The following is a 25362-nucleotide window of genomic DNA, read 5'->3' on the forward strand; positions in this document are numbered from 1 at the left end:
AGGGGGACCCGCAGAGACGCGACAGGACTTCACGGAGTGTTTTAGTTTTATTTTGTGGTATTATCTATGAGTCCGCTATGAGACAAGAGAAGCTGCAACAAGACGGAAGCCGTCTCGGGCCCGAGCGGGGATTTTTACAGCGCTAGACCTGTAGAGAGCGGTAGACGGTCTGGATTACAGTGTTTTATACTCTTGCCCGCGGAGGGAGGTAGAGAGAGAGACGTACAGAAGGAGAGGCAGGGCGATCGAGAGGGGAGGGAGGAGCGATCGCGGCGTTTCTGTTGATTTCATTTCCCTGTCGTGGCAGCCCGAAGTACAGGACTGGACTGCGGTTTTTTTTTTTTTGGAGCCACCCAGAAAATCTCGATAACAAGCTCGTGTAGTTTTTCGCCGGACGCAGAAAACGTGGGACTGCGTGAGCCGATCCGTTTGACAGCGCGCCTGGTCCCGGCAGGGGAACGATTGTAGCCTCGCTCGGGTCCTGCCGCTGCCTGCTCGGTGTACAACTTGAGCCCCCTCCGCACGGAGCTCGGCAGGACTTTTCTCGCCGCGAACAAGGTGGATTTTCAGCAGTACTGGCGAGAAGAACTACACGGTGAGTGCTGATGCGTTACGTACGCGACAGTTCACGCCTGTAAAAGCTTGCAGGTTTGCACTCGGGCGCTTTAATCTCTCTTGCAGCGTCAGTGTGCATTAGCGGGGCGGTTTTGACAGATCGCTAGTACAGTACAGTGGGCACCGCCAGCAGTGTGGCCTCGGAGTCGGGTCGCAGAGCTGCATGCTGTATTTAACGTTTCTGCGTCTTAAAATATCCTTTTACGCTCCTCCGTTTCAGAGGTTTAGCACTTCGGATTGACCGTTCGCCCTGAAGGGGGGTTGTGGGGGTGGGTCGGTTCGGAAGCGAGAGACGTTCTCTCCGGACGGGGGGTGTTGGTATGGTCGGTGATGACACCGGCTGGAGAACTCATCTCGGAGCCTGGAGCAATTTCGGGCGAAGTCTCCTTCGTGCGGTTGCGGGACTCTGGCAGGGGCGCATCTCCCCCGGCTGCGCTCTCCGGGGCGACGCGTCTGGCTCGCTGGGGCAGCTTCGTCGCGCTGTGTCTCAAACTTCGGGAGGTTTTGCGTCAGTACCGCCGCGAGCAGCGCCGACCTTTCTGGGGGCAACTCGAGCAGCGCGGACCGCTGCAGCCGCGATATGACTGTCAGTTATGGTCCTTTCAGCCCCGAAAGTGATCTTGGCAAGCCCGGTGTTTGTTACTAGCCTGGGCTGTTCAGACCGGACGCGTGCTTTCTCCGGTTGCATTTGATTTCAGTGATGCAGACCAGTTGTTTGTTTGTTGTTTTGTTTTGTTGTTTTTATTTTTTTTTTGGGGGGGGGGGGGGGGGGTACATGTGCTTTTCCTTTCTCTGTACTGTGCGTCGCTGGCCTTGCCCCCCCCCCCCGGGCTGGGACGGAGCCGAGCGCCAGCGCGTCCAGCGCGCGGAGCCCCGGCCCGCCGGCCGTGCAGCAGCTGGGTGCCGGGGGCGCGCGGGGGGCAGGCAGGTGCAGCCGCTGGAAGTACTTTGACCCGACCGCCCCGTGCCGACAGAGCCAGTATCGCCCCAATTATTCCGGCTGCAGAGTCTCGAAGATTCCTCGGTGACGCTACCACCGAACACAGCGCAGCACCCCAGCTTGCGATACTGTAGCCGCTGAGCTCGGGCGGCTCTTACAGCTGTGCTGCTGACATGTCACCCCGTTATTGACGTGTCCATACCATCTCCCGTCACCTGCTGGCGGCCGCGCGTTTCTTTTTACACCGGCTGTTAAGGAGTGTTGTGAATTCTGCTCCACAACCTCTGTGTTTCAGATAAAAAAAAATACTTTTGTGTATAACTAATGGACACCACGCTTTCTTCGTCTCTCAGTGATGGGCATGCATTGTATTTGAAATCAGTCAAAGGATATATATATACATACTGAAGTCCGGCTGTTGTGACTCGTCTTTATTTGGATGCTGCTTCTCTAAAAGCAGCTTTTTTAACGAGAGCCTACAGGAGGAAAACACGTTTGTTTCTTCACTTTAGTACTGCAAGAAACGGACAAATAACTAATCGACAAAGACCGTCAGTAAATATTCAACACCTGGGGTGAGGCTGCGCATCCGCAAACTGACGCCTTAAGCAGTGTCATGCAGTTATAGCCAGTTCAGTTTTGAGTTGCCGCGTTGTTAGTTTTATAGATGGGAGACGGACAGTAATCCTGCGGCGGTGGCGTTGTACTGTATTGCGATGTTCCCGGAGGCGGGCCTGCAAAACCGCCGCGGCTTAACGGGGCTGAAAGTGTCGGGTCGGGTGGGAGGTGAGCGGCGGGCTGGGAGCGCAGAGCCCCAGCGCGGAGCCCCTGCCCGGGCCGGCGGCCTGCCCGGCTCCGGCGCGCGTCCCAGGGCGGAAGTGACCTCCCCCGGTCTGTTTTCAGTGGCTTGGCCGTTGGATTATTTTTCCTGCGATGGCTGGGCAGCCCTGCTGGATGCTGTAAAATGTGAAAAAGAGTTCAGTTATATAACCGGGCTGTGCGGCTGATGTCCTGAGCTGAATTCGCTGTATTATGATGTCAGAAGCTGGAGAGCTCGGGCAGCGCAGTTAACCCTGTGTGGATATTGCTCCACACAACCTGGGGGCAATAAAGGTTAGTCAGAGCCAGTGAAACGAAGCAAGAATGATTTTTTCTTTAGCTGTATACTTGTTTTTTGTCCTTCTAAAAAAATCCGTCTGGATCTGTGGTGCTACGATTGCTGACCCATATCTACAGTAGCTTGTCTCTGGAGTGCACTAGGGGAAACTGAATTCAGGGTTGATAACTGATGAACAACCTTCCATAGTTTTTTTTTAAAGTAATCATCACATAAACGCAGTTCACGGTGTATCTCTACTTTTATCTGTGACTTGTGGAATCCCTCATAAGCAGTGCAAGCTGTCTTATCAGAGCTGTCTGAAAAATAAAGAATGCTTCGTTTCCAGTGCAAAGCAACACAGGCAGTTCGGTTCACCCAGTGGGGGAAAAAGTAATCTCTGCATTGGAGACCCATGCATGAGGACAAACAAGAACAAAATTTGGGTATTGAAGCAGGTCAGACCCTCCACCTTGCTCACTTTTATTGAGTCAGTGTTGTGCTGACCTCAGTAGAGCTGGGAACTGGGGGTTCAGCTCAGGTGGTCTCTGCCTGGCATTCCATTATGCCTGTCTAGTAGAGTAAAACTGTAGCTGACCCCCCCTCCGCACACAAATGTTTCATTGTTTATGGAGTTTGAAGATGTATAACAAGTCTCTGTTTGTGTTTTTATTCCTTAGAGGAGAAATCTTGTTTCAGATATGTTGCACCAGGTCATCTGATCTGAATTAATCCAAACATTAAAGTACATCAAACAATCAGGGGATTTTTTTGTACAGATTGTTCTTTGTTTTGTTTTTTTTAAGACTGGTTGCTGAAAATAGCAGCTTTCCTGTTGCTTTTTTTGTTGTATAAATCTTGTCCAGCAGTGTGCTTTCTTTGGTCAATTGATCTTAAGTTGTCACAGTGCTTCAGGGAACCAGTGTCAGGAGCACGCTGATGGAATTTTATTCCAAGGAATATTTCTGCAGTTCTTCATTGATTAGTGCTTTAAATCAGAAATGATATCAGTTGATTTATTTTAAACTGCCACTTTCAGACATTTCCATCTGTTTATATAGAACAGCACACACTGGTATATCATCCAAAGTCTAAACTGTTTATTACAGTTTTAGGATAAAGGAATTTGGCGCAGTGGTTAGCCTTGCTGCCTTGCTGCCTTGCAGTGCTGGGTCCCATGGTTCAATTCCTGTTGTGTGAGGAGTTTGCATGTTCTCCTCTGTGTTTGCATGGGTTTCCTCTAGGGGATCCGGTTACCTCACGCAGTCAAAAGACATGCTGGTAGGTCAGTTGGCATCTGTGGACTTGGCCCTCGTGTGGGGATGTGAGTGTGCGTCTGAGACTGCTCTACCGATGGACCGGCATCCCTTCCAGGCCCCTTGCTTTGTGCCCATAGGCTCCGGCACTCCTGTGACACTGTTTTGGATAAAGTGTGGATGTTTTTTTTCCTTAAGGTATTTTAAACAGTTTGTTACACTGCATAGTCACTTCGTTAAAGGTACACTTACTTACAAGTCCCTTCAGTCTCTGATTATGTCTAAGTATGACATTTGTTAGATCAGTGATGGAACAAAGACCAGAAGACCCCTTGCCCTGCAGGAACTGAGTTTGAGACCCCTGCTTAAAGTTGATCCTTCAGTGGAGCGGTCCCTCTCTAGCTCTGCAGGGTCTTCATTCCAGCTCAGATCAGCTCGTTATTGAGTTAATCGCTCTTCCCGTGCTGCTGCTTCAAAAAAAGGCCGTGGAAACCTACAGGCACACCCGCCTTCCAGGGCCCGTCGGTGGACCACCCTGCTGTGGCCTTTAAGTCGTGTCCCATGCTTTTCATGCTTATTTCTCGCCACGTGACAACTTTTTAAACTTGACTTTGGCCGGTTCTGTTTCCCAGTTAGGAACACGAAAACGACCGATTCCGAAACAAGGCCCGAGCTGTGTTGCACTCAGTGTTACGGGGGCAGAGTGTTCTGCCTCATCAGTTTACAGGTCCATTTAACTCGCATTTCAGCCCCGCAGTCCACTAACTGTTAAATGCGAACATGTTTGCCTACTTACTCTTGGCAGTTTGTTAAATGAGGCGTCTGACAGTAGTCTTTTCAACAGAAGAGAGCGGTGTTGTGTACAATCGTCACAGTTGCAAAAAAACTATACTTTAGCATTGGAGCAGTGGTTAGCTCTGCTGTCGCGCCGCGATGGGGCGCTGTGGGGTTTAACTCCTGGGGTGCTGTCTACTTGGATTTACACGTCCTGCCCGTGTTGGTGTGAGTTTCCTCTTGTTGCCCTGGTTTCATCCCATAGTCCAAAAACATACTGGTAGGTTGATTGGCTTCTGGGAAGAATGTCCAGGGTGCGAGCGCACGTGTGTGTTTGTGCCCTGCGATGGCCTGCCGTCCCACCCAGGCGGTGCTCTTCCTTGTGCCTGTGGTTTGCTGGGATAGGCTCCGGCTCCACTGCAACCCTGAATTGGCTGAAGTGGTTGGAAAATGGATGGTTGGATTATATTTGAATATTATATTAATACATTAAAATAAGAACAGTTTTATTGCTTTAAAATATAGTAATATATTTTGATATTACATTAAAATAATAATAATTATTGTTAAAATAAAGTTTTAATCCTGCTTAAGTATGACAAGTCCTGTATATGAATATGCTTGGCTATATTGGGATCCATTAGAACAGTAACTGCCAATTGCATTTTGAAGGAAGCTACAGTATATTGCTGTAAAAGACATAGCAACAGCGTGTGTATGGCGCCGCTTCAGCTGACTCTACAGGTGTTGACAAACGAGGCTCGGCTCTGTGCACTCGTGGTTCGACTCTGGTGCAGCTGTGTGCAGCGTGTGTGTAGGACGTGTGAGCTTTGGGCACGCTGTGACAGACTGGCCGCTGTGTGGGCCGAGAATGCCTTGAGGACTCCATGCCCAGCCCAAGGGGTGTTGTTGTTATTATTAATAGAAGCTCAGAGGGACGTACAAGTTGTAAATGGGGAACAGCTCTGTACATGTAAGAGAATTGCTTAAAAACGCATGACTAAACCTGAAAAGGGGATAGTGTGACGCCCTTCTTAACAACTAGCGCACTGACCAATTGCCCATTCTCCATCGTGGTGCTGGTTAATCAGCTGATCGAGCTGGCCACATGAGCTGAAACCCTAGGTCTCTTTCTGTCTGTGAACCTGTGGCTTTTCCTAGGAAGAGCTCCTGTCGTGCTGTTTTTGTTTCTCAGCTTGCACTGCCAGTGCCGCCTCGTGCTTCTCGGGGGTCTGCGGACGGCAGCTGTTCTACGTGTGCTGTGGTTTTCAGCAGAGGTTCACCCTACCTGCCTTCAACTGTCGTTAATTCCTGCAAGTAGAATCCACAGCTCGTGAAGCTGTAAAATAAAATCCATGTCAATTGAATTGGAGACCCGAGAATGTACATCAATTTGTCTAGATGTTTGTCTTTTTTTAATAACCTTACTGTGTACAGTATATTACACTTTTGTCCTGCATTTTCTGAGCGTACTATAGCTTTTCTTGAAGGATACACTGTGGACATAGCAGATATGACCAGATAATGTGAATTCTCCATTTCTTCTCGCAAGATATATTAGCGTATGGACACAGATGAGTACTGGCACGTTCTGTCACGTACTCGTAGTTTTTCTGATTTAGATTGAAGCTGACTGAAAAACTTTGTTTTTATGGCAGGTTCTCGCTAGGATTTTATAGTGAATCAATTATAGCAAGCTCATATTTTGCAGAGATATCGTGGGCTATCTGCTGTGTGTCTCTGTGCACCAGTTGACCAAATTATGGGAAGAGGATTTCATTTGTTTTATTTAGTGACAAGAATATAGTCCGGGTTGCTTTTGTTTGTAACAGTATTTTGTTCCTGAATGAAATGCCTCATGGCCAGGAGAGCCGACATTGTGTGGCGACATGAAAACATACTACTGAACATTCTAAACTACAGAATTATTTTATGTGCTACAATTTTAATGCATGGTTTTTGCTTTTTGCTCTGAATCTAAAGTTGCCAAGTTACCAAGAGTCTCAGAGAATCTTTGGTGGAGTTAATCAATTTTTAAAGCAGCTTTTCATAATCTATGTACAAATGTCATAGAAATGGGGCGTTGCTGGTTGCTCAGCCAGGAGAGGTGTTCACTCAGAGTGCAGGCTGAGACCCGATCCCCAGATGTTACTGATGTGAGTCAGAGCCATGTGACTGAAAGATTTACCAAACAGCAACATATGATAGGCTGACCATCGCCAGAAGTGGGCGGGTGTTAGTTATCCAGGACCCTATCGGCTTTCAGCAGAACAGTGACTTCCGTTAAGCATCCGAGCTCCCGCAGGCTTGAAGTGATGTCAGTAATGTCACTCTGCTCCTCAGTCACGGCTAACTCACCTCTCGGGTGCTCACAGGGCGTCACATACCTGTAGGTGAATGGCTCTGACGGGTGGGCATGTCTTTGCGCTGATACAGGAATCAAAACAGGAGTTGTGATGGAATTCTCAAGCAATTGATAATTCTCGTTTAGGTGTGAAAGATAATTACTTGTTGCAGAGGTTGTAAAGTCTTTGCTAACTCAACAGAAGAACAGATTGAAGGGCACATAATTGCACCTTTGGGTTAAGAAGGATGTCTTAGAATTTTTTTACGTATTCAGAGCTTTAATTCAGATCAGCTCTAGCTGGATTGTAGCTTCAATCGAGCACTGCAACCCTAAGACTCCTACTGTGTGTGGCACTCCAGTGTCGTTTTCAGCAATAAAAAAGTCCTTGTAAAGAGGTTTTAATCTTTAATATGCAGAGAAAAAACTTTGTTTTTCTTTTTATGGAGAAATTCCAGAACTTATAGGGTTGGCAGTGTTGTACATTTTTCACCACAAGTCTTTTTTTTTTGGTTGCTCTTCATTTTGAGACTGACTATTATGCTCTGAAGTCCTATTTTTAATGCACAGTACCTAAATTTAAAAAAGCCAAGTGTGCATAGCTTGTTGTTCTTAAAATAGAGGCCTGTGGTATCACATTGGAGTAATTGGACGGCACCCGAGTTAGAGTCAAAATAATTTGGAAAATGAAAAGGCACAGAGAGAAGGAGTCTGTGAGCTTGCAGTTATACTGTACTAATACCTAGTGAGAAAATGAGTTTTGTAACTGAAATAACTTATTAAGCTCTGAAGGTATGCAGTAATTGGAGAGATTCTGTTCTAACAAAGCATGTTTGGACTTTAGCCCCAAAGAACATACTAGCAGAGTGGGCAGCATGGGGCAGCACGGTGGCACAGTGGTTAGCTTTTGCTGCCTCACAGCCCTTGACTCTGGGTTCAGTTTCTGGGGTGCATGGAGTTTGTATGTTCTCATTCGGTTTGCACGGGTTTCCTTCCACACTCCACAGACATACTGACAAATGAATTGGCTTCTGGGGAAAACTGGCACTGGTGTGAGGTTGGCGTCTCTGCCTGCCCTGCAGTGGAGTGCTGAGCCGTCCTGGGTGCACCCCGCCTTGTGCCTGTTGCTTGCTGGGGTGGGCTCCTGCTCCCCCGTGATGCTGAATTGGATGACGTGGTTAGAAAATGGATGGGCTTGCTAGCAGAGTAACAATCTGCATTCTCCTTAATCATCCTGGTTGTATCAGCAGCAGTATGACATCACTCCAGCCCCAGAAATTAAGATACCTGCCAGAGAGGGACCGGCTTCTGTTTTTGATATCTGTCCTCCGTGAATGTTTTTCACAATTCTGATTGAAAGTGTGTAAAACAGAACTCTTAAGGACAGATGAGGGAGTAATTGCATTCTCCCTCAAGACAAGGCATGCCTGCTGTTTTCTGTTTAAAACCGTGCCTGTGTATTTTTGAAATACTAGGTAGTGCGATGCTACTGCTCATGCCTTTAAGGTGCTGTGCCTAAAAAATCTTCAAGCTTGCTTTCAGCCTCAGAAGGTGAGTCCTTCCTTTTCTTCAGTACTCCATGTCTCTTACTGAGTGCATCCATGTGCTGGGTGTCTGGGGCTGCGCACAATGGCTGTGGAGCTGGAAACCAGAGGGTATAATTATTCAGTCCTCAGACCTGAGCTCACTGACTCATGCAGAGTTCTAGAAAGCAGGAAACTGATTTGTGCAGCATGCCTTCCTCTGACTCCTGTTCTTACCTTGGCTTTTGGTGTGAATGCAGATACAGTACAACAGTTGAGCAAGACTTAACTCCCCCATCAGATAACAAATGTGCTAATTCTATAACAGCTCAGGGCCTCTCTTTGGCAAAACAGGAAGCTGACAGCATGAGTTTTGGTTTTTAAATCTTCCCTTAACATACCCATGTGTTAGATTTTAAAACCTGTTGCAGAAGTTTTGGTTCTTCTCAGATCTGCACTGTGTACTTGTATGTTTCACAGAATTTCATTGCAAAACTAATCTCAAGTCCTAAAATTTCAAGTTGAAGTTTGGGTAATATTTTAATGAGATACATTGTATTCTGTCAAAATCTTAGTTTGAGTGAATTGGACGTAATTGGTTTTGTTTTTCAGCCGATTAATTCTTGCACAGTTTGCAGTGTCCTTAAAAAAGGATTTTGAAATCGTGTAAATTGAACCTTCAGTAGTAGTACAATTACATAATTCTTCTCTCACAATATGGCTATATGGTTCTGCTGTGCTCCAGATCACCAAGACAGGAAAATGTCTGGGACCTACATTCTGTAAATGACCTACAGCCTGAAAAGGTTAAGAACAGGAAGAGATCTTGTGCGTGAACTCTAAAACACTAGTGTTGCAATCTTCTTTTGCGTGAATGACTTGGTTAAGGCTGCCTAATAGCGTAATTAAGCATCAGTAGTCCGATTGTGTGACCTTGGGTCATTAGCTGCTTGTGACCAGGTTCCCCCAAGCTAAGGCACGAAAGTGACTGGACACTGCTGGGCTAGGGTGGACCCTAGTGATTTACGGGGTACCTGCACTCTTGTGTTACTGGTGGTAAGAGTCACATGACACTTCCGGTTAATGACCGTGGGTAAAATGCCGACTGATTGCGAAACAACACGTTTCCGTTGAGGAGGACATGCTGTCTCAACCCAAACCCCAGTACGCTGCGAGGAATGTGTGCCGGGTTGATAAATGTGGAGTGTCTAAGAACATTTTGTAAGCATAGCTTTTTGAGTTTAAACATATTAATACTGAATTCCACTTTTTGTACAAGTTTTATCCTAATACAAGTATTCAGAATCTTTAAAGTTGACAAAAGTCGAGTTCTTCAGAATCAGCAGTGAAACTTGATCCAGGGGACACAAGGGTAAAGTATGTGGAAGTGTATTTAAAAATGAGAACGGGGGGCCCTTCTTTACCCAAAGGGTTGTGGGAGTATGGAACAAGTCAGTTCCTTTACGCTTGTTTTGGCAACCAGCATGGAAAGCTGGTGATTTGTATGGGTCAGCAGGGGTCAACTTTTCACGCTCATTCAGTTACCATAAGCTCACTACGCAAGCTAAAGTACCATTGTAAAAAGAATTCTACAGTGATGCACAATAAAAAAGGTTGTGTGCTTGGCAGTGAAATGTTTGCTCTCCAGGTGGTCTCCAGAAGGACCCTATGGATGAGGGAGTCTCTCTGGACACGGTTGCTCGTGACTGTCATGTCAGTGTGGACGGGGCTCCTTCATGAGTGAAGGAACTGCAGAAACTGGCATGTACAGTGTGTCCCCTGTCTTCATCTTCAAAGGCGATTGTCTGGAATCCTGCCTGACGAGATTCTTGAAGGAATGAACGTGCTGCCTTTGCGTCTCCAGCTTGGTGGCCACGCTGCTTTTTCATCACTTCCGGTCTTCTGGGTCCCGTCCTGGGAGAGAACGTTTGGAGTTTGGGCGACGCAGTGCAGCTTGTTGTCAGGGTGACGGTGCGGTGGATTTCACAGGGTTGGGAGGCGGCGCAGAAGTTGTCAGCCGAGAGCTTCGCCGCTCTGGGGCCTCGCCAGCTTTGTTTGCCCACCCACGGCTTCTCCTCTGCCAGGGCACAAACTGGACCGTGAGGAGAGATCACAAGCCCAGGGACGGCGGCTTCGCCACGTGTGTCGTCTCTGCAGAGGCAGGAGAGGGGCAGCAGTTGGTCGGCACGCGTGAGCTCCGACTGTAACAAGAGTGTCAGCTGCCTTTGTGATGTGAATGAGGAAACGCACATGTGCCTTTAATTTCATAACAGATTAGCTGAGGAAATGCACCCGTCTGTAAAGTACAAATTAAAAATTAAACCAGACTGTCAGTGTAGTTTTAGTATTTTAGGAACAGTTGACGATAAAATCTCCATAGATGGCTTACGGCAAGTCTATTTTCTATTCTAGAAATAATTGCAATCACTCGGACTTCAATGCAAAGGCCTTCACACTTCAGGTGTGCGGGATAGAAAAAGGCTTTTTTTGAACAGTGCCCAGGCAATGCATTGCTTAAGGAGCGTATATATGGGAAATAGCAGGTTGCCGCTGTTTTGTGAGTGATTATGAATCTGCTTCTGCTAGTGTGATAAGGGCCGAACGTATTATGCCAGGTGATCTTAATGAGGAGTGTTTTCCACCTCCCTGGATATTCTGCAGGTAAGGAAAAGGTGGAGCTTGGGCACAAACTCTACCATGGGAAAAAACGTCTGGACACGCACCATGAGTTTTTATTGATTTGCTTGGCTTAAACCAGTTTTGGTCTGAGAGCTGACCTGACCAGGTGGTGGTGGTGATGATGATTATTACAGCCATGATGTTGTTGCAGTAATCAATTCTAGAAAAGACAAATGTTTTGACTAGCTTTTTCTGATGCTGTCAAAGACAACATGATGGATAGGGTTACTGCGCTGGCTTTATATAGGTGATGGAGGTGTCGTATCATCAGCATTGAAATAATTCATACTATGTGATTTTAATATCTGACCAAGTGGGAACATGTGTAAGTGCTGAATGCAGGATGTAATGATGTAGCAGGAACTCTGCTACAGCAAGCCAGAGAAAGATGCTGCCCTGGGGGCTGTGCTGGGGGTGTTGGATTAGCTTGATGAATGCTGGGATAGAAAGGCTCGTTTATAGTATATGAGCTGGTGATTGGTGAAAATTCTCTTTCAAACTTTTGCTACAAGCTCCAACATACTCCTTTTCACAGGCGTGGTACTGGTGCTCGCATTGCTTAATTGCGGATTCGCCCCTTCTCAGTCTCTTTCGGAGCCCCCTTAACGGATCCAGAACGACCTGACCTGACCTTACCTGCAGGTGCTGAAGGCCTGCACTTCATCTTGCGCTGCTCCTCCAGTTCCCTGGAAAAGCCGATTCGTTCACCGCATCGCTGTCGTGCAAGATGCCGAAGAATTGTTTTTAAGCATAGAAGCTTAGGCGGCCATGCCGAGCCCACTGTGTGTATCGAGCATTCCCCACACCAAAACCCTTGGTTTGGGAAAAGCTGCCGTCTGCCCGTGTTCCTGAAATACGCCCTGGTCATCCTGGCAAAGAAGTGCTCAGGAGGGCTGATGGGGAAGCCGGTTAAGACGAGCCCTGTGCTTTGCTGTGCTTCAGCAGCGATCGCAGCCCCTGTGAAAGTGAGAGCGAAGGTGAGTCGCGCAGCGCGGCAGGTCCCCTGAGATGGGGGGAGCAGCGTGCCGCGTCACCGGAGCAGGCAGCGGAGCGAGCGGTCCCCTGTTCGGCACATTGCCACCCGGGCTCCCTCTGACACGGAGATAAAATGGGTGATTAGCCAGCCGGCGGAAGCGCAGTAAATGTCCTCCAGAATTGAATTTATGTCAACAATAAGAGTTCGGTGCGCTTCCCTGGCTGGCTGCCCGGCGTGGTGTGCAGGGTGCTCCAGGTTGCTCTGAAGCCCGTTGCCAGTAGCACGGCCCAGGCTTTCTGCTGTAGTGGGGTGCCTTTCAAGTAGATGAGCCTGAATCGCAGCCAAGCAGCAGCAGAATGCAGAAGGAAACGGACAGGGGGGTTGGTCATGCATTAGACTGGGAGTTGACGCAAGCAGAGGAACCACCAGGGAAAAGAAAATGAATGTAGCAGACAGACGGGTCATTAAAGCATCTCTTTAACTCGGACATGGTTACCTGCCTGGATCTTTTCTGGGAGAAGGCATGGGACAGTGCGGGTGTTTGTCTTCATTGTGAACAGATCGCAGGCCTGCTTGCCCTGCTGACATCACAGGAAGGCTGACTGGCATCCCAGGACTGTCGGGGTTTTGGGATAACTCCCCACCACCACCACTCCTGCTGGCTTTGTGTAGAAAGATACTAGTTGACGCAATCGCACTCGAGACTTGCTTTATTCCAGCTAGCATTCCTGCCTAATTATTTGAGCAAAGCTTTAATTGCAATTGCTTTAAGATGTGTGGGCAGTCACCAATAAAATATTTGATTTTCTTTTCAAGTCACTGTAACATCTTTCTCTTGGGGGGTGTCATGCTTTTTCAAATACCTCTCTGTAGTTCTGTGTGTAAGAAGACGGTCTGCATCTGTCCAGTCCTTGCTTATATCCTGTGCAAAATGTGCAGTAGTGTTGTAATTAATTACTGTAGTAATTAGTGCACATCCAGGTGTTCTCACATCTGCACTTGGTATTGAATTGTATTGGGGGCATAGGCCTTCCTTTCCAGCCAAGTTCTGTGGATTCCTTTGTGCCCTGTGGATTCAGCACACGTGCTGTACCTCCCTGCTGTGTGAACACGCACATCATTCAGGGGACCAGTTGGCTGGGGTGGCTCCTGCCATCCTGGTGAGGGAAGCTCAAGGATAGTTGAGGTTCCGAGTGCCAGCGCAGCAGAAAAACAGCAGGCACCGAGCCCAGAAACCGGCCGTCCAGCAACGAAATCTGAAGCCCAGCTTTTTTTTTTCTTTTCTTTCGGAGGAGAAGTCTTGAAAAACACGCCAGATGGGGTTTAAGAAAGTCACTCCCAGCAAGTGAAGGATCTGGGGAGCTCTGCACTGTGAGGTTGTGGATTTCCATCAGTAATGATGTGCGAATGCAGAGAGCCAGATAAGACAGGGCTCCTCAGGAATCCCTCACCTCTTGTTTGTCCTTCTGTGCCGTTGCGAGGACACCTGTGCGACTGGGCCAGTAGAGATGTCCTGTTAGTATGTTTCTCACTCCCATTGTTTTAGAGTGCATCTATCACAACTCCTACAGAGGTTAGAGTTTGATTAACTTAACGTGAGGCTGTATACAACCATCCGTTTTCTAACCACTTCATCCAGTTCAGGGTCACAAGAGAGTAGGAGTCTATCCTGGCTAGCAGTGGGCTCAAGGCAGGGTACACCCTGAATAGGCCGGTACATTATATACGGCTATTGCGTAGTTTGACATTTTTCTTGATATTAGTATTGTGATTTGACTGTGTTCTTAATCTCTCTGCTGCAGGTTCCCCTCTAATTTCAACTCTCCAAGTCTGACTAGAATTATGATCTTTGAAATGTATACCCTCCTGGAATTCTTTGTCTAATTGCTGTAATTTTAAAATAGTGATTGGATTGTGTACGATCTGTTTGATCACAAAATGGAATGCAGTTTATTCTGCCATGTTAACCCACATTTTCACAGGAATATTTTGAGACTTCTAAAAATTTCTCATGTTCAGACGTCCTCACAGCCAGTTCCAATAATATCACAAATAAAATGGTAGGTGAAGTCCAGAGCCACTATGGCTCATCTATAGGAATTCCAGGATATAAATTCCTACTTTTGCGTTGAGATTTGAACGTGCTTTGGGGCGCAGCAGAAGAAGACTCTGCAATCCACAGTCTGTAGTCTTGTGCAGATGGACAGACAAGACCAGTGTCAGAAGACTGCATCGTACAGCTTAGAGTACCAGCTTTCATTGGGCCAGAAATATAAGGGAGAACTTAAATTTGCTAAATATAAAGTCAGCATCAACGTCTTGAAGTCCGTGCGACATTTAACTGGAAGCCAGTGAAAGGATTCGAAAACAGGTTATGAGTTAACTGTAGCTGGTGAGGAACATATTGGGACCCCCCCTTACAAAATTGAGGGAAGTCAACTGTATAATCGGGCTATTCAAGAGAACACCTCCATGGCTTCAACCAAATAAACTGCCTGTTGTTAAAAAAAACGGCAACACTTTAAAATAGCAGTTTCTCAGTCGTGTTGTGGCCTGGTGCTGCCTGGGGAGTCTGCAGTCTCTGTGCCGTCGGCGCAGTGTGTAAACAGTGCAGTCCCCAGCCTCACGGGCCGAAGGACCCTGCTGTCTCTGGCTGAAGGGCACTTTCTGCTGCAGCCGTCGGCCAGCGCGCACGAAGGGACCTGATGAACACTGACAGAGCGGAGGAGTCTTCTTTTGCTGTCCTGTGACTCCAGACTGCAGTTTCTGTACGGTTGTGTTACGTAATGGGCCTAGCACGCATAGGCTGAGTTGCTTAATGATTGTGCCAAATTCCCATGGAAAAAAAAGTTCAAGAGCAATTCACCCTTGAGAGAGATTTGTTTTATTAAACTGAACCATTCACCCGACTGTGGGTGTTAATTCATTACGGCTATTGTTAATTCATAAATATGGGGCAGTGGAGGCAGTGGTGGAATTAACCCTGTGGCCTGTTTCTCTGCCTGGTCTGTAGTATTACATTATTTATCCCAAGAACTGTAGGATTAAACCTGAGTATATAGATTGGATATTGCGCTATGGGATGATATCATCATACATGCATGACACTGGTTTGGAATGGCTAGAAACAAGGGGTGTCAAGTGCTGACGTTCTGTTTTGTGTGATTTAGACATGGCAACAGGTACCGTTGTAGATAGGCTAAAGTGCATTACGGTTTACAGACATTTGTAGAAAAAAAGGCTGTTCTTTGCTGTAAACATTAGGACATTTCAGTGCATCATAAAAATTTACCGTGAGGTTACCACTTTCTCATGATTTTTTAGAGAAAATAATGTATGCTGTAGTTGGTTTCAAACATCTCATTTCTCTAAGGGCTCAGCTTGGAGCCTTTATTCAGCTCGGTGATTCTTGGCAGCGATCTCCTGCTGCTCTCGGTTTGCACTGGATGTCTCCTGTGGGGGTGTCTGCCTTTGTCCCTGAAAGAGCGCACTGACAGGGTTAAACTCGCCTAGGGCACCAGAGCTGGGTCCCCTTCGTCTTATCTGGGCTGGGTCTTGCTGGGTTTGTTAAAGCTTTCATCGAGAAAGACAGGAGGATTATCAGTGGAGGAGGGATGAGGAGGGCAGCGCCCCCAAGTGTCGGGACCTGTTCAGAGTCCCGTCGAGATGGGCGCTGCTGTGCCCGGCTGGGAAAGAGCCGCGTGAAACTGCTTCCCAGGTGGTCCGTGCGGGTTCTTCTCCTGGAATGGCATCGTGACGCTGACCCGTGAGCCTGGATTCCGGAGGTTTTCCTTCCAGTCGTGAACAGATGTTCACACGCCATTCTTTAAGTAATGGGAACCAAACTGCAAATGTTGCAGTATTTTCGAACAAGTGCATTTATTGGTTTGGCCTTTATTTGACGTTTTTAACTTTTTTTTTTCATCTTTTGCCAGGCATATGGAAAATTTTCTCCCATGATTATAGTTTAGTTTAGAGTTTATGCTTTTTTTTTTAAGAACCGATCTCCACTTTGTTGTAAATCCTAACTGGCATTTCGTCCGTGTGGAATTCGGAAAGGTTCTCTGCTCTCCGCAGAGAGTGAAAATACGGGAAACTTCCACCCACAGGCTAGAGTTGGAAAGTGCTAATGGACAAGTGTATAAAGCAGAAAAAAAGCACATTTTAGTACGAAAAGAGCTGACGACTTTGCTCTAAACGACTGTATCCTGTGTCGGTGTGGGAGGACATCAGACTGACCTATTTTGTCCTGATATGCGGCAATCTTTATTAACCGCTGCATGGAACATTTAAAAAGACACCTTGACTTCACTGTGTATCTCATTTCATAGCATTTTTTTTATCACGGCCCTAATATTTTACAGTATGTGCTGCCATCTTTAAACTACCCTTTCACCTCTGCCTGGGAGCCAGAGCAGTAGTGCCCCAGGACTCTGCTGCATAAAAATGGGTCATGCTTTGTTTAGCATGTGCTAAATAATGCCAGATATATTTAGCTGAAAAAATTAATTTGGTTGTTGTCTTGGAATTGAGTCCAAATCATGTCTGTTGTTTGTCTGCATGCCCCAAAGTGTGTTTAAAAAAGCACCAGGGAAGAAGAGAAAATGGAACCCTCCTCTTTTAGAGTCCAGGTCGCAGGTGCCCTGTCTGTCTCTTCCTGTGCAGATGAATCAAGAAGGTCTCTGGCCTTGCATTGCCATGTGGTTCAGTGTCTGAAGCATCCGAACAAACTGTTGCAGCTACACAGGCTGAACTTCCTTGGCGCAAAGACTCCTCAAGATCTCAAAGAAGCACCTTTTAAGACAGCACCCAGCAGGTTTTTTTTGTCTCCTTAGGTTAGAAACAGCTCGTATAATTGAACACAGTTCTGTGTAGAAGTGTTGCCTAATGAACTCTTCCGATGTAAAGGAGTCTAAGGTACTGCACTATACCAGTTGAGGAGTAAAGTTCTCAAGTACAGTTTTACTTTGGCAACCAAATCTAAAACATTCTGGTTATGAAAGTATACAGCACAGCAGTGCCACATTCTTTATGATAACGCTGCTGTTATGATTAATGCCATCATTCATTTGCTTAGCAAGCACCTTCATCCTTATCATTAAGTGACAGTCCCAAGAGCAGATGTACCAGTTAGTTCCTAGCACAACACAAGCATATCACAAGCCTCTGTTGCGCAAACCAAATGAAATTGAAGTAAAACGGTATAGAGTAAGTGTGGACACAGAGCAGTAATGAAAATGCCCTTTAAGTATCGTGATGGAACCACCAGATTGTCAGAAGACTGAGTGTGGGGGATCATTTCACAGAGCATTCTGGGGGATATAGCTCAGACAACAGCTGCTGGACTGAACCTGATGTGAAACTGATCCTGACGTGGTACTGTATGTTGGCGTGGTATATTGTGGAGCAGTGGTTAGGACTCTTGATTGGTGGTCTGACCATGTGAATCCCCCTCTTGATCACTGTCACGCTGTGTAATTCCAGCCCATTCCCCTCTACAGAAAGCTCCCCAGGTGCTCAAATTTTACTTTCAAAATTTGCTGTTCTTATATTTGAGGAGGGATGAGTGTGATTTTTTTCAGTGCTTTTTTTACAGCAGAGGTGTTGTGGTGTTGTGGTTTTTATCTTTATTGACCACATTTTCTGAGGATTCCAGCTTGATTCAGTATGGTTTGAGTTGATGGGGACAGAGCTCTTGTGAAGGAGAGTTTCGAGCTCACGGTGTGTTGCTTTTTGATGCAGTCCTTAACAACGACATGGATTTGGGATTCTTTTTCCACCCTTGGGACTATTCTGTTAGTCTGTGATAGCAAAATGTGTGGGTTCCTTGATGAAACAAGGAGCAGGGCAGCACTGTTCTGTTGAAATGGAGCACGTTCAGATTCCAGGTTTTCTGGTTGAAAATCCTGGAATGAATCAGCCGTTTGAGGAAATAAGAGGATTGTTAGTTTATTCTTCTATTTGTGCCCCATTTGGTGCATGACTTACACTCATGTGGGTATCAGATATTGATAACGCCGTTCCTCCACCAAGGAACGTTAATAATACCTCACAGCGGCCAGTGCGACTGCGGTGTGCACATTGCTCTCTCACTGCTGTGTCGTAGATCGTGGGCAGCGCTAAGCCCTTTTTGGCAGGTCAGTGCAGTAAAACACTTCCTGTGGTCTCTGCCTCTTTTTAAGGGGCACAGTGCTGTCAGATCATATTAAAGCACAGTATTCTGACATAACTGTTACAGTTCAACTGCAGCTGGACTTCACTGGAAAATAAATACTGTATGCCAGATGGTATTTATTAGACTTTAAAAAAGTGGCTTATCATATTTTGGATAAACTGTCCTAATAATATCCTTCGTCTGCACCCACGTAGGTCCTAATTTATTTATTGTACTCTGCCTTGGAATAGACAAATCTTTTTTTTTGTTTGCTCTGGAGGCCGTTTGAAGAAACGCCATTAAGGCTGAAAGACACCGCTGTGTCTGTGGAGCTTCCTCAGGTGCGTGAAGGTGAGAGGGAGAGAGCAGGAATCTGAGGGAAGGGGCTGGGGTGGGGCAGTAAAACGGGGGTCTGTCCTGGCAGCTATTGTGCTTCTGGGGTGGGGGGTGATTCAACTAGCTTTCTGTTTAGGGGGTACCCCATCCTGCTTTGTGAAAGTGTGGTTTCTGTTCCTCGACCTGCAGAGACGAAGCCCTTTTTATCTCTTTCACTCTGTCTTGATTTCCACCCACCTCCTGTGCAGCTCAGAGCCCCTGGGTTTTGCGCGTGCGCTGTGCTCGGGCTGTTCTGCTGGCGCGTGCTGCAGGAGGGCACATGGTGAGGTCCCTGCGGAGCCGCCGAGCTGCCGAGCCGCCCCTCCGGTTCGATTCACTTTGAATTTTGCCTCTCGGATACATTAATCGGCCTGTCTCGGTTCGACACAAAGGGCTTTGTTTTGATTCCTGTTCTTTTCCTCGGTCACACTGCCTTCCCCATGAGCGTCCCAGGAATCCGAGGCAGCTGGCTTTAACCTGAGGCCTACCATGTGAAAGCACGCGAGCGGCAGCGGCAGTGGCAGAATAATGAAGCCCCTCTTCTTGTGGTGCCGTCTTATATCTTTAGCTTGGCCGGCCACCCGCTGGGTTTTTAGAAAGCCCTGCTAGCCCAGGTGCAGCATCACTGTGGACTAATGCTTGTAGCCTGGAGTGACTGCCATGTGGCGACACAAGGAACAGCACTTGTTTTAACACGGCACGGCATTAACAACGCCCATCTGTGGGAGACCCTGCTATCACACCCTTGAATGCTCTGACAGATGGTGCCTCCTTGGCTGACTGAATCCCCATCCCCATCCCTAATGACTTTTGTTGTCATTGCGTATTAAATCTTTTCCCCTAATGCATAAAGACCTGAGATACGATTTGTTGATCGTGGGTCAGATCTTGGGTCTTAGTCGGTTGAACATTTTTTGGTTAGTTTTTGGAAAACGATTGGAGCACCCCTGTACTGTTCAGAGTTCTGTCTGGTCAGGTTGGCTGGAATTGATTTACTCGCTGTGCGTTTTTTGCAAAGGACGGATTTTGTAGTGGTGTTTTCATGTGGCGGGTTTCTGTTTAGTAATATGGTAAAAGATAATATATAAGGCTTATTTCTCTCAGATTTAACAGTATGTTGTCTTTGTAACTTCAGTCATTTCACATTTCTGCTATTATCTTGCCATGTGTTTTAACATTTGCTTTACTTTCTCTCACAGGTCTATTTCAGACATTTCCAAAGGTCTTAATAGGCTTATCCTTCAGTACAGGATTATCAGAATCAGGTACCGTACTATTAGAATGTGTGGTGTTGATGGGGAGATAATTGGAAGAAGATTAATTGTAATGGGGCCAAGCTGATGTTGACTTGAGAGGCCACATGGTTAGTATAGTGAAGTTACAATGTAGAGTGACCTGCCCTCCACAAATACACACCTACACAAAGTGAACTGGTTAACTCAGCACTCATTTATTGAATTATTATTTTATAGGTTAAACGGGTCAGAATTTAGTCCTCACCATCAAGCTGGTGCCCGCATTGCCCAGTAAAAAAGAGAAAAATACAACTGCCTGCTTACACTACTTCAGTGGCGTAAATGCAGTCCATAATTCTGTGTTATATTTGAGAATCTGTTTAATATTTTTTACAAAGTATGTTTGTACTCACAGCAAGCTCTCTTGATATTTAAAATTAAGGCCAGTAAACCGAGTGAGAATGTGTTGTGTTTTCAATATTTGAATGATATTTAATTTATTTTTATTTGAATGAAGTACGGAATTTGTATATCGGGTTATAGAACTTTTTCCGCAGTTTACTTTCTTATGCCTCCAGTATATTTGCAAGTGACATAGAGAAGAACCTTTTCACACCTGTTGCACATTGGTCTTTTTTTGCTGTGACATATATAGTTAAGCCACACTTTTATACATAGTAAAACCAGAGCGTGTCTGACTCAGTTCGTATTGTTTGATATCTCTAAATTGTGAGATCGGATGACCATGCAAATAATACCATATTATTAAAAGTCCAATTCAGTAATAACCTAGTGTTGTAATATCTGAAACTACAATTGCTTAAGTTGCCTTTGCCCTTTGTACTTTGTACTGGACTTTGCACTTCTCCAAGATTAAATGCTTTTAAAGTTTTAACAGCTACACGTAGCTTATATTGGTGTTAAAATTAACATGAAAGATATTCCAGGTGAATTATTCTTATTCTGATGGCAGGTACAATAATCGTCTATTATGTGTTATGAGTCCCGCTGAATATATTTTTATATTGCAAACGTAAGTCTTGGCACTCCCCGCCTGAAATGAGTTAATACGCCTTGAATCTTTAGTACTCACTGGAGCGAATCACTGTACAGTAAACTTTGAAATTATGCCATTTTTAAACGAGTTTGATCAACAACCCGTAGTGAAGCGCACTCACAGGATGGAATATAAAACCCCCCTCTCCTGTTTGATGTATGGATACAGAAGTCTGTCTCGGGCTCCTTGGGGCAGCAGTGGGCCTGCCCACTGTCTTCCTTCCTGTCCAGAATGACCTCCAGATCTTGATCTTGTTGAACACCTGGTGTACCGTGCAAGATTAAACACCAGTATTCTCCTCAAAACATCACCTGGAGGCCATCCTGTGAGAATCATAACATGGGCTTGGTCAGCAGCTACTTCAGAACCTGGTACGATCGGCATGCTACATCCTCTCCAGTGTCTGCACAGCTTGCAAAGTCTTATCTGACTTATCTTTCAGTGAGGGATCTTAATAATGAGTGTTTTGGATCGCAGGTGAGATGCTGCTGTTGAGCCCTAGACAAAGATATTTAACCTGAACTGTTGCAGTAGAATACCTGAAGACCTCCCTGTTAAAAAGGATGCAGATGTAAGTCGCTTTAGATAAAAGCGTCAGCCCAATATATACCAATAATTTGACTCCATAACCCAATGTATTGCTCCCTGCGATGGTGTATCGGCTTGTCTGGCTGATTTGTGTCAATCAGATGACGGGGAGTTTGTCTTGCGGCTGTCTGGTGGGCTGGATTTTGATGCTGGGTGTCGTGGCTAGAAGGGGACGCATGTTAATTGTGAACCTGGACACGCCGGAGGATGACATCTGGTAAAATGATTGTTTGTAGACTCTTGCAGTCAATTGAGTCCCTCTTATCAGATCTGGAGTTGGCTGCAGTCTGTCTGGTTTAACTGAACACAGCCGGAGTCTTAGATTATTGAGCGGCCTCCTGCCCAGGCCTCTCTGGGGCTGAAATCCTCCTCTATTGATATCAGTGAATAATAAGTGTATGCACTTTATAAACGGATATGTATGCACATACGTACAGTTATGCATACTGTACCTGCATTACATTCTTAAACCATTCAAAATTAAATGTTTGATTTAGTTGGTCACTTTATTGTCCTTTATGTCTCTTGTATTACAACTTTTACAACTATTACAACAATGTGGAGATAATACAAACACATCATAACCGTGAATGTAGTAGCATGGTTCCTTTGTAAATGTTATCGCTAGTAAGGTGAAGCATTTTTCTCCAGGTTTATGTGATCTAACAATAAGTGCTCCTGCAGTTGTAAAGCTGCTGGTGGAGACCTGAGTCGTTACAGCCTCTCAGAGGAGTTTTCTGGGTCAGTAGGACAGCTACATGTGTGAGAATTATCACAATCAGATGCTTAAGAGTGCGGTAGTGATTTCTCAACAAGACAAAGTAGCTTTAAGTTTGTTAGCTCAGCTTTTGGAAGTAATATACATGATAAGGCAGTCAGTCTTGAGAAATACAACAAGCCTTTTGGAAAACCTGCATACACAGCTGCTGTAGGAGAGACTTTGCAAAAGCAACAGATTTGCAGTATTGCACATTTATTTCTTGCTAACTGCAGTGTGTAAAACATGATGGGTGATTACGTGTGTTCAGTAGCTCACTGTTAACGTTCGTCTGCATAGTGTTCAGTAGCTCAGCATTAGTGCTGGGCTGCTCTGTGTTCAGCTCGGTGTGCTGTAGTGTCTACATTGTGACACTGTACCACTCAGTGTATCAGTGCTGGACTGCAGTGTTAAGAGTGAGGGACTGCAGTGTGTTCAGTAGTACAGTGGTTATAATGCAGTGCAGTCGAAGCCACTGGGCTGCAGTGTGGAAGGCAGTGGTTAGTGTTGTAGTGCTCCTGTAAGGGTTTGAGGTTACAGTCCTGGGTTTGTTGTGCTGTGGAAGGAAGTGGTTTGTCTTATCTCAGCAGTTATTAGAACACTTTGTGCTTTTACAACATGGTTGGGTTTTTTTTATTGTTCTCCAAATGAGCACCTGAGCACTTTATTATTATTTGTATTTATTATATAACAATTATTACATTTATTTTATAATTCATTATTGTTGTTGTTGTTAACAACCACTGTTGGCAAAAAAGAAAACAGTTCAAAACAAAAAGTGTGTTATTCGTTTGTCCTGCTGGGCTTTTGCTTACCAGGACGAGGAGTGTGGCGTATTGTGGAAGTGATCAGAGAGACGTTGCTTTGTGTTTTCTGTGAGTGTGAGGCGAAGGGTTTCGGTAGGTTAAAACATAGCAGTCTGGAGTGCGAGGCTGTTCTCTTGTAGGCGTCCTGTGGATACCTTTAAATACTCATTGAAGGTTTTTGCAATCAGACCTGAGGTGTGAACTGTCGTCTTTTTAAATCTTGCCAAGTTAGAACATGGTTATCACAGCGAAGTGTAGCAAATGATAAGGCCTACATTCAGCAGAACAAGACCCATATTCTCCAAACCCACTGTGCTGTTTCTTCTCCAGCCTTGGTGCCATCATTACAGACTTCAATTACTGATGTGCAGTTGGTTTGGTGAAGACTGTTTCTGACAGATTTGATAATTCTGTTTTCCAGCTCCCTGAGTCATAATGGGATTGTCGAGCTTTGACTTGGACTGCAAATTACTATTCACAGCGAGTCCCCATGGTAGCGCTGTGGAACTCAATGACGTTGTTTGCGTTTGTTTTTTTTCATCTTTTTTTAGCCTTCTGTTTTTAAACACAAGATCAGATTTTATACCTATGTTGCAGTTTGTCTTTTGCACCATTTGGTAATTTTTATATTTATCTATCCATTCATTTTCTAACTACTTCTTCCAGTTCAGGGTCTCGGGGGAGCCGGAGGCTGTCCCAGCAAGCAACGGGCACAAGGCTGGGTGCACCCTGAACAGGACGACAAATACCAGACACTCACACCAGGGCCAGTATTCCCACAAGCCAATTGACCTACAGTACCAGTATGCCTTTAAACTGTGGGAGGAAACCCACACAAACATGGGAAGAACATACAAACTCATACTAACCTGTTGGTTCTGGAAGAAATTTAATTTAACTTAACAATAATTTTAGGTTATTAGCATAGGATCACACAAACGCCTCATAAAAGATGCAAGTATCAAGTGTTATGTAACATTCAGCTCTACATCCCGGTCCAATTTTATGGCGTTCTGCCAGTTGTGGAACTGGGAAATCCCATGACCCATGTTCAGACTAGCAGCGCAATTCCGATCATTCCAGTGTCGGAAAGCTGCTTTTCCTCATTTCAGTTGCGGTGAGCCGGAGCTTATTCTGTAAACAGAGGGTGTGAGATAAGAACACAGCCCGGATAGGAAACTGGTCTGTCTCAGGACACGCGTGCACTCGCACACCCACATTAAGACATTCCGACATTAACGTCGGAATGTGGGAATCATACCATATGGAGAAAATGCACGTGAGCGCAGACAGAAGGTACAGACTCCACACAGAATGCTGCCCAGTCCAGAATCAAGTCCAGAACCCAAGAGCTGCGTAATTGTAGTCAATATAGGAAGCTTTTATGAAGAGAGACATGGGGGGTTTACTGGGGTATAGTTACCTACAGTACTTTTGTTTTATACTAATACCTGTTGATAGAGTTGGGTTTGCATGCTCACTGTGGGTACGTCACCCTGCTTAAGGATACAGCAGTATTTGGCATTTGAATCCGTAACCCACCTGTTGGGAGTCCAGAGCCCCTGCCACTACTCTACATTGCCACAAGTCGTCGCCTCGCAAGACCCACAAATCCCACAAGACATTTGTGTCCCAGGTGTAAAAGATCAGGAGCGTCTGCATCAGGCCCTGCCAGTGAGTCATCTTGTTAGTGATCTATCCGTTTTGTGCGTGGTGCTGTATTGAATGGATATTCACTTTTGTCAGGGTTGTTCCTTTTACAAATCCAGGATCATATTTGTTTAGTGAATTAAAATCATAGTGGTAACATGTGTGATAGAAATTTCCCCTTCAGTACCTGGTTGCTAAGTGCCTTTGCTTGCCGGGACCCCTGCCTTATTCTGAAATGATCTTTCCCATGAAAATCTGTGTGTTCAGAGCCAGCAAGTCTGGACTCTTAATTCCAGTTCCTGTGATTAATATTTGCTTTTTGTAATTGAGAAATTTGTGTAAAACTTTTTGACCTTTTTAGATGAACTCCTGATACAATATGTAATAAAATACATTTCAAAAGAGAGAACTGCAGTACATGTACTGTAGCTGAGGATCCAAGATTGTTTCATTCTGTCAGAAATGAAGCTACTGTCTTGATATCTGCTTTTTGCTGTTATAGCTGAATCTTGCATTGTTACCTGTGTAAAATATTGC

At 45.6% G+C, this 25362-nt stretch overlaps 1 protein-coding gene across 1 annotated transcript in view; it reads left to right on the forward strand.

The window, feature by feature from the left end:
• The first annotated feature begins 361 nt into the window (after positions 1–361).
• LOC148814745 (thyroid hormone receptor alpha-B) overlaps positions 362–25362 on the forward strand; it is a 101080-nt gene continuing 76079 nt past the window's right edge. The window contains exon 1 of the mRNA XM_088906511.1: positions 362–595. The gene's annotated coding sequence lies outside the window, so the exon portion shown is untranslated. The remainder of the gene's footprint in view (positions 596–25362) is intronic.

Source organism: Atractosteus spatula, chromosome 26 (genome assembly GCF_055471065.1).
Source record: "Atractosteus spatula isolate fAtrSpa1 chromosome 26, fAtrSpa1.hap1, whole genome shotgun sequence".
Lineage (NCBI taxonomy): Eukaryota > Metazoa > Chordata > Actinopteri > Semionotiformes > Lepisosteidae > Atractosteus > Atractosteus spatula.